The sequence below is a fragment of the Stegodyphus dumicola genome, chromosome 3, assembly GCF_044657685.1.
Source record: "Stegodyphus dumicola isolate Sdum_Otavi_A_Nest chromosome 3, ASM4465768v1".
Lineage (NCBI taxonomy): Eukaryota > Metazoa > Arthropoda > Arachnida > Araneae > Eresidae > Stegodyphus > Stegodyphus dumicola.
Window position 1 is genome coordinate 71,793,887 of NC_140770.1, and position 13,906 is coordinate 71,807,792.

Genomic DNA, 13,906 nt, shown 5'->3' on the forward strand with positions numbered 1-13,906 from the left:
AAAGGTAATATTACAGGGGCAAGTCTATTTAACGTTGAGGTAAATGGCTATCTCGTTAATCTGGCGAGATATGATCAAAACGGCAATGATTTTGGCAAGTAATTTTTGCAGCCAAAGTGAGCGAGAAATCTCCAAATTCGCCAAACTTGGCGAGCATTTTTGTGACTTTTTGGTCCGATTCCTGTATAACTGTAATTGGTACTGTAATTGATTCCTCTATGCAACTGTAACCATTTCCGGCCGTTATATCTTACTTTAACCGTATATGCCTTCCAGTAATTTAAAAAAATGAAATGTTAGGGATTTCTCGCGGCCGGGAGAACTATATAAGCCCGAGGAGAGCATCAGTTTCTCAGTTGTTAGTTTAGAGCTGAATTCGAGTATTGGGATATCCGTAAGTGTTTCGCCTTTAAATGCGCTTTGCATTGCCTTCTGTCAAACGTTTTCGGTACTTTAAAATAGTAACTACTGGTTATGCTCTGTCATACTGAGAAAAGCTATAAAAATACGTTTGTGGAAAGTTATAGAATTGTAAAGTGTTTCTTTCGTGAAAATAAATCTTATCAAACTATCGTCAGTTCTGTGCACATTCAATCCATTACGAACCTGCACGCACACATTAGATATCGAATAAAGTTTTAGCTTTCAAAATTGTACGTGGTTTAAAAATATTTCTCGTCCTAAATATGAAATGAAAGATGCACGTATTTGCCTTCTGAAGCAACTAATTCTCATCTTTTCGGTATTCATTGTGAAACTTAAATAGTAATTATCTTTTTTAAAAAAGAAATCTATTAACTTGTTAAAATTTTTATTACGATTTGTGCCTACTTTCGCAATATCACTTGATTTACTGAGAATAAAGATGAAGTAAGTACTTCAAAACTGTACTTCTGTAGGTCACTCGATACAGCACTCCTTGCAATATTCTAAAACATCATTATATGATAATATTCTAATTCTGAATCCTAGTCGAGAACAAATTATGTCATTTACACTTAAAAACGACTATATTGAAAGCTCATGACGCTTATGATAAAGAAAAGGCATAAAAGATAATAACGCTTATAAGATCTTTAGATCAGTGGTCTCAAAGTGGCGGCTTGCGAGCTGCACGCTGTTCCCGAAGGAATTTCAACTTTGCTTGTATTGCAAAAAGTGTGTTGCGAAGATTTCGAGATTTTAATTATCTGAAGTTTGGGCTTATATTATTTTCATTTCCATTAAAAATGAATATGAATAACGCACTAATCTGTAAATAAAACTAATCTATAAATCTATAATTGGTTTGGCCCACCAGCGGCCAAGCGGTAAAGTCGCTGAACACTGGTAGTTCGGTCCGAGGTTCGAATCCCGCGAACGGGCTGGCTGCATGGGCGTTTTCGTGGTTTTCCCATGTGTAACGTGTATACGAGCCAGTTTGCCTTAGAAAGTCCTCCACGAAAGGCATCCCTCCCCTTAGGCAGATAGCCCTCGTGTGCTTTGCCATAATTAAATACACCAACACACCTATAATTGGTTTGCTTTGGTTTGATAGATTATTGCAAAGCACATTAGGGCTATCCTCCTACCGGGAGGGATGCCTTCGTGGAGGACTTCCTAAGGTAAACTGAGTGGTATACACGTTACACATGGGGAAAACCACGAAAACGTCAATGCAGCCAGCCATTTGGGGGGATTCAAACCTCGGACTGAATTACCAGTGTTTAGTGAATTTATCGCTCGTTGCTGGTGGGCCTTTAAATCCAAAAATAAAACTAATTTATTTACATTGTGATATAAATATTGATGAAAGAGTTGAAGAGGAAAACTTTTGTTAACTTTTATTCACATTCACCGCCCCCCAAAGGCTGAATTACGAACTTTGTCACTAAAAATAATAGTTTGCTTAGGGCCCATTTCAAAAGTGAAAAAAATTATTTTGCAGTTGGAAATTAATAATAAATGAATAGATGAACAGACGAAGATCTACAAAACATGATGAAAATAATTTCTAATAATTTCTCACAAGTCTTCAAACTTTATCAGAATAGAAACACCAACATTTGTCAAGCTGTAGCAAGAAATAGAGTTGTTTATAATTATTTAAGTATAAACACAGGTATTTTTATTTATGCGTCGAAGAAAAATCTAGTAAATAAGAGAGTGAGACTGAATTATTAATTATTCTCGTGTTTTGCCCACATGGTAAATTTTCTCTGAAAATTTAGAAAGTTTTCATTATTCGTTTAATTTTAGTTTTAACTAAAATAAGTTATTTACTGTTAAAAAAAGTCAGACTAAGAATTTAATATTTAGCTCTGAATTAAAATCAGACTAAGAATTTAATATTTAGCTCTGAATTACAAAGTGTAATCAACAAAAGCTTCTCAAAGGTATAAACTTTATTTCAGACAGAAAATAAATCTGAGTTTTGTTTTCCTCTTTGCGATATTATTATTGTTGTTATGCACGTTCTGATAAAATATTTAGTAAAAAAAATTAAAGTTTATTTAAAATATTTTTTATTTTGTAAGTAAAAATTGTTATTAAAAAATAATAATCTGTCGCATCATTTTCAGTCAGTCCGCATGCAGTTTAAGACCCCTTACTTTAGGAAAAAAATAAAAAAGGCAGAAATTTATCTGAAGTTAGCTTTCCTCCCCCTCCTCAAGAAAACATAACTTATTATTTACTACAGTACTTAATCTGAGGTTTATATGTAAGTAACAATGGTGTAGTATGTTACTTATAAAACAATTTCTAAAACATTGCCGTACCAGAAATAAACGAAGAAAACATGACACTAAATGCTTCCTGGAATTACATGTTATTGAAGCACGAACGCAAAGCTAAAAAAAATTATAAATCAGTAATATAACAAATATTATGATATCCTTACTATCCGATTTGTCTGCGAGTCAAAATATCTTTCGAAAGACAACGCAAATTTTATGCTCAGATTTTTACTAAGATAAAGTAAGACATTTTTCCTTCTTCAGCACCATACTTCAGAATTTGAGACAAATTCCGTGGCACATGCAAATTACGATGCTATTCATATACGATCTGATAATTTTTGCCATCATTCGAGAATCCTGTCAGAAGTAAAGCAGATGTAAGGACCAGGAATAGATAAAGTAGGAAAAGTTCAAAGTCCCGGTAAAGTCTCCTGGGATATTTCTCCGCAATGACGGGAAGTAAGTTTCGAGACAAAGAAAGAAAAGCAGGTGGCAGTTTGAGGGGCAGCTGATGTTACACAGGGAAAGGGGTGTGGGCTACTATTTTTTAATGACAGGTTATTAGGAAGGAGGTCCCACGAGGGACACATTAGTTGCATGATTGATGGTCACTGGATCAAGTAGATTCTAAGGAAGAAATTCCCCCTCCTTAAGATATTAAGTATAGCACAACTTGGAAATCCCCATTTTGTAATATGAAATGATTTAATAGCGAAGAATTTGAATAGATACATGATTGAAACTTAGGCTTGAAGCAAGTAGATTATTGATAGAAAAAAGAGAAAGATCACTCATACTTGATTAAGTAAGCTAGCCAACCTGTAGTTAAAAACTTTTAGCTTATGTATCATGTTACCTAATTTTATTTATTTGTGTACAACAACAGTCAAACACATTTTAAGTGTAACAGTATCTTGAAACCTCAAAAAAAGTATTTCAAAATGTTTCGCAAATGGAAAAGGAAAAATAAAATTATCTTTCAGTTTCTATTTTAATATTTAATTAAACACAATTAATCCGTGATTGCTTTTACATAATTACTTAATGAATGATCTCATATTAGATTTTATTAGAAGTTATAAAAATAGTGTAACAAAATTTTAAACGCAGTTTGTTCCTAAAAAAATATTAAAGCGTAAGTAAAATATGCATTAAATTGTACAATTAACTAATTGTTATCAATTACGATGCATATTTATTTATCATCATCCATCCTAAAATTTAAACTACTACCTCAGTAATTCTTAAGTTGACACACAGAAAAAAATATTTTATTGTAGATATGTAAAAGTTGTTAATAATCACATGTATCACAATTATTGTGAATTTATCATTAAGTGTAGGAAATATCTGTTCATAAAAGTAATATATGCTTCATTTCTATAAAGTTTATGAATAGAAAATTCAAAGTTCTGTTCATTTTTAGCAAGCTAACTGTGAAATCTGATTCCCCCGTGCGTGCTGTCGTGTAGTAAGTAGTTAGCTATACCACTGGCAACTGGCAGATTTGTGGGTTGAAATGGCACAATTGTTTTCTCACTTTTTACTGCTCCAAAATTCTAAACAGATTTTAGACTGGGGCCTGACGTGGTAAATGCTAACTCGTCTCTGCATGAATTTTGTCCACTCTGTCTAGGTTCCTCTCCTCAGTCGCCTTTTAGGCGGAAAGAACGTAAGGAATCATTACTTTACTTCCTGCGTGCTTTTACAGAGTATATAATTAAGACACCCAGTTAGCACTTATGGCTGCTATTCCACTAAGAGCATAACTAATTTCCCTCGTTTCCTGATCCAAAAATACCTTTGCCTCGACAAGTATATGATTATAAAGTAGATATCACGCTAAAGATGATAAATGAGGCGTGAGAATAAAATCATATACAATTTGCAATGCTAGCATGTAAATTCGTATACTATAATGAATGTATGAAAATGAAAATGTCCTGGTTATATAGCCATACTGGGTGATAATTCACAAATACTCGTAGAAAGAAAATGCAATGCTAATGAAGACATTATGAACTAAACATAAGTCACACAGTATAGATTGTTTAAGACCGGAATTCTATAAGTTCAGATGTTCGAGTAAGAAAAGTTTAGAATTATATTAATATTGTTACGAAATGTCAAGGCGCGGTGAGATGGCTTCCCCGCAAAGCAGTTTTAGGCGATATACTATGGACGGTTGGAGAACCTTCTGGAATGAATTCTTACTGGTTTAGCCCATAATGTTCTCAAACACAGGCCGAAAGCTATATAAACTCTGCTGGTCCGCTGTCAGTCAGAGTGCCTCGTCGAGAGGACGAGTGTGTGTGCCTCGTCTAGCGACCTGATATTCAGTCATTGAGCGAGTGTCTCGAAGTGTAGCGTTGAGGTGGTGGTCGAGAGAGTCTTTTAGTGCATCGCGAATTAGTGCATCGTCGAGTTTTGTCTTAGACTGTGCTGAGTCGAGAGCTATACTCTTGTGTATCGTCGAGTGCATCGCGTGGAGAGTCTCGAGAGTACGCGGAGTGCCGAGAACGACCAAGCAGAGTTGGGAGCTGTACTCGGGTGCTTTGCAGTGAAGCTGTCTCCACCGTTATTGCCTGACAGTGGGAAGACTGTGTCGCTGATCGTGTCAGCGTGTTTATAACAGTTCGACGACTGTGAAAGTGATTTGGAGCTATCTGATTAATATTGGTAAATAAAGTGAGTTTCGATACTTCATCAAGTGCGTCTTTATTCACTCCAAATCTACAAAACCCGTACGAAAGTGAAGGAAGAAAATAATGCAGCAACTGGTGTTAGAAGAGAAAAACGTATAATAATATAATGTATTTGGCAATATATAAAAATAAATAAATTGAAGTAGATGAAGATATCACCGACGGTAGACAAATATACTTCACAACGAGCACTATCTAAAGCAAGCAGCACCCCTCATAGGACTGAGGCAGTTGCTCGTATAATGTAGCTTAATAGATATGCATTAATTCATAAAATAAAATAAAATATTCTTAACATGCTTAAGAGTGTTAATATACTCGAAATATTCTTTACTTTTCTTATTATATACTTGTCGTACTTAAAGACAAAAACAGAGACAAACTGTAAGGTTTTGAAATTTGGACACCGATAATATTAGTGGTATATTCCACTGCATAGTGTGTTTAATTCTCGAAAGATTTCGGAGACGTTTACTTAATGCTTTTAATATTATATATGATAGCCTTTTTTAACTATAAGTCTGCATCGTGATTGCCATAACAGAATGGCGTTTCGTAAAATTCATATGCAATTCCTGTATCAGTCTTCATTTTTTCAAGGAATGCAGTGATACTTTCCGAAGCATGACATTTTTGCTTTATCTTGAAGTTGCACTCATTGAAAGTCATTGAGACAAAGAAATGGAATTTCTTACATAAATATCAGTTATAAAACTTTCTATTGAGTTTTAAATTTTTTCCCACGCTTTTTGTTTATAATTTCCCATTGTAAGAGAATCTTGCGACAATCATAAATCTCTTACTGAATCTTACCTTGCATTGACGGAACTAGATTTGTATATTTTTTCCTCTTCGGTTTCGATAATAAATAGAACCTTTATTTGTTGCATTCATTTAGGTAAACTTATGCTTCATCAAAAACCAACGTATTAACTCCTGCTAAATAGTTTTCATTCAGGGTTCTAAAAATTGTTCTGTATTGAGTCACATGCCTCAGAAAAAGCTGGTAAACATAATGTTTTTTTTTAGATGTTTAAGTTGTAAATTTTAGCTTATTATTTTATTATATTGTATTTACTGTTGCTACAGATGTATTTAAAATATTTGCAACTGATATATGCCTCGGATTTTCTTTTGTAACCAAATTAAACTATTCCACCAAATTTCAAAGCGAGCAATGGCAACTTTGTACAGAAAAGAACATTTTTATCTCCGCGCGAGACTGTATATCGGAAGTTGTAAAGATATAAAAATATTTTGAGATATTGCTCTTGAACTAAATCTTATGGTTTAAGTGCGAAGAACATGATATTTGATACATAAAGGTAACACACAAAATGTTAAAAAACGCCCCTTTGGAAGCAATTTAAAATCCGAAGCCTTTCAGATTTTCTTTTATTCTTATATGTTGGTAATTGAGCATCTTTTTTTTTTTTTTTATTACTTATTTATTTATTTTCTCCATTTAGATTTCTACAGCGTAAAAAATGCAGTTTTTATTTAAAAATACCTAACGTAAAGTCATCAAAATTTAGTTGAATTCACAAATAAATTGCAGTCGAGTTATAAGTTCCTATGCATTAGGTGCAATTTTTGGTAGAGATATTTGATAGCTTTAATTTTTAACTCATTCTGTCTGCCATATCAACGGATTTCCCTTTCAGACAGTGAAATTGTCCTTAATTTCTTTAAAATTTACTTAATCATTGAATATTTCTTTCCGCAAACTTTCAGAACTGTGAATTAAACTCAAGTATTACCAGTTTTTTAGAATCATATCACAAACTACGTAACTTTCTCCCAAAACTGTTTTTTTTCCAGTTTCGGAATATGTCAGTGTAACACGCAGCTCAAATCTTTTATGAGTATTTACAGGAATCATAAGATATTTGGCAGAACATGGAAACTATAATTCAGACGTTCTGTATTATGGCTTTAAATAAATTATATCGATTTAAAATACAGAAATTTTTGAAAGGTTGATAAAGTACTGAAATTACTTTCATTGATAAAACAGTAATCACTTTCTAAATTAGATGCAAATAATGCCTCAAATAATCTTAAAAGATTACATAAAATTTCATTTAATGAAACCTAACATAAAAAATTAGTTTGGCAACATAGTGTTCAAAATATGCCGAAAAAAACTGATTTATGGTTTAATATCTCCTCTATTAAAAATATAAAAAAGTCTAATTTATATTTTAATATTTCCTCTATTAAAAAATTTTAATTTTCCCTAAAATTCTCAATTCAATCTTTTCAGCGTATAGAAATATTTATATTAATAGCCGCTTACGAAATATACATTATGAAGAATACAAAAAAGAACTGTACGATATTTACATTTCTTTTGTATTTGCTATTAATTTCTTTCTTTCCATTGTTTTAAATAAATATTTCGTCCAAATCTTTTTAAATTTACTAAACGTCTCAAAGATTTTCAAGTTGTTTTTTTTATTTTCAGACTGGCAGTGCTGTAGCAAAATGAAAAGTATTGTGCGTTGAGAGAAATATTTGTTACAAACCTCGTACGTAAGCGATCCAATATATTAAATGCCAATATATTAGCTATGTTCTGAATAGCTAAATGTTTTCTATATTAAATAAGCACTCAAGTCTCTATACAGGGTTAATTTACCATAAAAGTGATTTTTAATGATTTGGCATCGCTATTTTTAACATCTTATTTTAAATATGATATTTTATGTTTTTTTATTTCTCTAGCTATTAAGTCTATCGTAACTGTTCGGCTTAAAATTGTTCCAGGTATTAAACTTAAATCCACATAGCTTAAAATTTCTTTTTAAAATCTTTAATCTTATATTTAAAAATTTTAAAATATTTTTGTAACATTTTTTTTTTTTTTTTTTTTTTTTTTTTTTTTTTTTTTGTTTGTTGTTGGTTTGTTTGACGTTGAAGTTTTAGACTACAAATTTATTTAAATTTTTGTCATATTTTTTTACATTTATTTCATCAGTGCATTTTTAATTGTAATTTTTGGCTCCTTAACTTCTGTTTATTTAATTTTACAATTATATACCAACTGCAAGTAAATGCAGTTTTAGCCATAGATGCCTAACAATAAGAAAAATATATCTATTTTTTCCTCCACAAATAACTTTAATGCCATTAACACATCAGTCTAAATACGTATTCCCATATTTCCAACTTATTTTCTAAAAAACACTTCTCCCACATAAAATAATCGCTCATTTTAAGACATACTAGTTTCTTAATTTCAATAGTTCAGCTGTTAGCATAATCATAAAATAGTGAGCAAATAATACAGGCTAAAATTCTAAGTAAAAACTATTTGAACCCCTTTTGCGTATAAAAATATATAGCTTCAAGATTAGGCATAGTAAATATTTTAGCAAGGGAGGCAGATAATTTTTTCTTTCAGTTTTTAAAGGGAACAAAAATATTTTACAGCAGTTCATCGCTAGGGTGGCTGCTTCTTTTCGAACTCTGAACTTGTGCTGGTTTAATTGGCTAATAACAGGTCTGCAGTCAGGAAACAAAAAGAACGTGGGCTGTTAATTTAGAGTCAATTGCCTTCCTGGACGACACTTTTTCTCTTGTTTTATTTTTGCTAATTTCGACAAAATCATTGACAAGAATGAAAAGAAAAGCAAAAAAGTGATAGCTTCCCAATAGGGGGGAGTTTAAAAGGAGGGTTCTCAACTAATTGTTCGCTTGGCATTGTCATCACGTCCATAATTCGTTTACAGGAAAATAATGTATTTCTGAAAGCGTCTGCTAAAGAGCATCAGTTTGGAGAACTAACTAATGGAAGGTGTATTTGTTTTATTAGATGGCTGAAAAAAACTTATTTTTATTAATTATTTGTATAAAAATGCTTGATATCTGATAACGGAATTAATGATTCCTTGTATGCCTTTATTTGGAATTGTTTAATGAGGTGCTTCTAAACAGCATTAGATGCTCGATAAATATCCATTCCATAGCCATTATATAATATACCTAGTGTAATTTGCATAATTATACGTTTTACTGTATCATTATATTTATGCCCGATATAAAAGGATTTCTGTTGTATACATCTAGAAAGAATTAGATGTCTATATTGTTGCACAATTTTGTAAATATTTAAATTTATTTTTTCATAGTTTCTTTTCTCCATGAATTTTTAATTTGTTGTGCACTTATTTTTGCTGCTTTTATTAATTTATTTATCTAGGTGTTACATTACATTATGATTATCTGTTTATTTATTACTTATTTTATTTAGTTCCGAATGTGTATCCTTTCAGTACGCTTGTATATGCTTATTTTCATGCATTATACTCTAGATCTTTTGAGTTTGAATCGCTTGACATTTAAATCTCAAGGACAGGTTATATAGAACCGGAGATCTAAATGAACACTCTCCTACCAGGTAATTTTTGTCGTGGCGACATTCTGGAATTTTCTTGAAGAAAATGTTCGAAGCTCTGGGAAAGTTTTTTTCTCGAAACGTGTAGAAATGTTTTCCTTTCCCTTGAGCATCCATTTGACTGAGAAATGAGATTACATCGGAACCTGCATTAAACTAGTTCAGTTTGAAGTTGTACGACTGCCCTGAGCTTAATTTAGACTTCGATCTGCAATAAATTTTAATGATGTGTGATATTTCTCGCGGGTTAAAGATAATTTCTCCTTATCTCTATTTTTCTGTCTGGGCTATTTGTAACTTTTTATCTTGCTGCCCTTTTTCTCAAATATATTTGCTTTATAAGAGCTCTTTTTTCAATAAAATGTTTCCTCTCCATCTTAGATTTTTAAAAAGCTATTTTTAAGAAGATCACTACGAAACCGTATAACGTAACAATATATGCATGTATATTCACACTGGTTCATAGGACGAGAATATATTTAGAGAGGGCACATAATTAAAGTAAAGTTTAATTCAAATATACGATAGCTACCTGCATAAGCTTGTTTCAGTTTTAACAAAAAGCACTTCAAAGGAATTTATTTAATAGTGAAATAGGATTCTATACTGATGATAATTTCAAATCTGATACGCTTTCAGTAGTAAAATTATTCTGCATAAATATTTCTATCTATCCCTTTTCTGTAAGAATGACAAAATAGCAATATTTATACAAAATCAATAAATATGTAGATTAATGTAGTTTTAATCTGCAAAAGTAATTCAGACACATCTGGTTATTTTAATGCATAAGCATCTGAAGTAAAGCACTAGTTCTTTGCAGAAAGAAATAGTGCTTTACTTCAGATCTCATAATATAACTTTGAAAGAAAGATGAATTTGGGAATTGTTCTTTGTACGCATGAGACGTTAAAACATGAAAGCATCAAATATTAAAACATTCTGTTTAAGAAAAAATACATACAAGAGCAGCTATAACGTTTCACTCACAAGTGAAGCTGAGGTTTAATAGCTCTTATTTTCTCATATCTGATGGATGTAACCAAGCATAATATTTATGTTTATGAAGAAAGACTTCCCGGAGAAATTAGGGTACTCTATATTTAGAGAGCTTAGTTCATACTTAATTTATATGGCTAAAATTAGCTGCACAAACTTGAATCATTACATTTGAAAAGAACTGAAATTAACCTGAAGTGAAAATTGAAGTTAGACCGCATCATTTCATATCAGTTGTGAAGGTTGTAATTGGCAAATTCCAAAGCCAATTCAAAACCATGAAGAAGTTGGTAAATTCAAATCTTAAAGTAGAAACTAATCTAGCTCTCTGTACAGTAGATTTTCTGATTGAAGTAGAACAATAAAAAATATTAAAAAGATGTCTAGTATTAATTTTAGGGCATACGATACCTCAAAATGTCTTTGAAAATCATATATTGGCGACTAGAGTGTTCGTAATTTGAGACACCCACAGTTCATCACACAACGCATACGCATTTTTTGTTCAAATAGTTTGTTCGTGAAGTGAGGTGTTCGTGATCCGAGGGACCGCTGTACTTCTTTATAGTATCTTTGTTGCATCTGAATACAGATATTTCTGTAATTCTATTTCATAACCATTTCCAAAAACTATAGCCTTAGTTCCAGAGATAGTAATCATTTATGAATCTTTAAAATGCAACTGTCACAATAATTTTCTTAGGTTCTGTACCTCATCTTCAGCAGTTCTGCAAATAGTGTTTGAATTTTGATTACTAATATCATCAGGTCTGCTTTTACCAGGACAGATCTGGAAAACACGTACATTTCTTTCAATACAAGTTAAAAACTTTGGTTGGAGCAACTGTCAACCCGTTACTTATCATGATAAGTTTAAAACAATATCTTCTTGATTTATTTCTTCTGCTGTAATAAAGCATGTACATGACAAGTATCTAATTCAATGCTATCGTAAAATGGCTTCAGAGTCAATTTATCTGCTTGAAGAATGAACCTCGTAAAAGGATGAAATTTCAAGCTACCTAAAATAACACTTCCAAATATAGTTGCAAGAAAGTTTATCGAAAAATCTTTCTGAAAGCGCGATAGTTATAGTCTTTATTTTCCGTTCACTCTTCTAATAAGAAAAAAAGCCAATTTCTAGTCACTGTGATCCACTATCCCAAACATCCCCCCACTCTTCATCAAAATCCATCTTCGGGACTCATTTTTCTTCGTTTTCGATAACCATCGAGAAAGATTACCGTCTCCCAGAAATCCATCCTCCGCTTCCAACCACAGAAATTGATCAGTCTTCAATCACACGCGGTCTTAAGAAGGCTCCTTCACTCATCCTGAATGAGACATTCAGAAATGGGCTTGACTTGACATGAAGTGGGATTTAACCAGATTACAAGTGTTTCTGTTAAGTGTCAAACCGTGTCCTTCCCTTAGGTGTCTAATATCATTTCCTTTTCTGGAAGAAGGAATGAAAATAAATAGCTGCTCACTTGTCACTTCATTTCTTGTGCGATTTTAGAAGGTTACTTAATTAAAAACGGCATTAGATTCTAACATTTTACCCCTGTAAATGCGCTTTAATGGCTAATTTGTTTTATTACCTATCCTTCATTCAGTACTTCATCTCTCGTTAACTTAATGTTATAAATATTAACAACAGTGAATTTTAGCATACGACACAGGGCACTAAAGCTTGAATCTTCCATCTGAAATGAAATTGATATTCCAGATGAAGGACACCAAAGAATTATTAGGACTAGGTTTAGTAAAGTTTCTTTGGTAATCGTAATGCTTTAGGTTTCTGACAATGTTCTGATTTTAAAATCACTGCAGTAAGCTAGAAATTCTTATTTTCTAATTTATATTTATCCATTCAACATTAATTTTAAGCTGTTTTAAATTAAACTTTCAATATGAATTTTCAGAGTATAAATGATATTTGAAACTTGCGAAGGTATTCTAGATCCAAACTCAGAAAAATTTTAGGATTTAAGATTTGATTAATGTTGCAATGATTAATTTTAATTAACCTACTATCTTACAATTTGAACTTTACTATTATTGTTTTTCGTTAACTGTCACCTGGATGTAAATGTGATACTTACATATAACGGCAGAGGTTTTAGAAATTAAAGAGAGAGAGAGCTTTGGCAACAACACTGACAGTGTTACATTCATTGCCCCAATCTGAGAATTGAGTTATTCGGCGTCAGCTTTTCGCTAGCCAAGTTACTCGTGCAATTAATTTCGAATTGAACCAGTGCTTGTTAGATATTGCAATTGTAAATCTCCAAACTATTCAATTTCAACTCATAATTTTATTTTACCATTGAAGGACGCTCAGACGGGAAAGGGGTTGGCGACCCTAACTGCCGTGCCGAAGAGTCCGCGTTCGAGTCCTGGAGAAGGCATGGATGTAATTTGTCTGTCCTTTTATAGGAGACAGTGGCTGGCCCACCTATTAGTTGCTTTCCTAAAGATGAGACCACCGCTTCCGGCCTTAATATGGCCAACGCCTATAAATGGTTAGAGCTCGCCTTTGAGGGAAAAAAAAAGAAATGCTACCTTGAAATCCTGCAGGTAGTTGCGATTTATTAAATTTAAAATTTAAATAAAAATATTTGTTTAAACTTCATCAAACTCTGTTATTACTTACATAGACGGGGCGATAAGTCGTCTGACAGTCTCCAAGATCGAAGTTAAGCTAAGTAAGGAATGTAACTCTACAATGCGAATATTAACTTCGTTGTAGTACGCATACATTTGTTTTGAAAAGTCTTAGTGTGTAATTTTAATGCTTCTTATCAAATTACTTAAAATAAAATTATGAATGAAGGAAAGTAGTTTTTTGAAACACAAAATAAAATTTTTGTCATGGATTTACTTTTGGATTCGAAGAAAGCTGGAAAATGCATACTTTAGAGAAAGGTAAGTATTTTTTTAATTAATGTTGCAGCATTGTTTCACTTGCTAGCTAAATATTATACGTAACTGACAAAATTTAAATTTTAAAACAAACTTACATTTAACAAATGAATTAAACAAACACTGCATAAAAGAACTACAACAAATTAATTAAAACA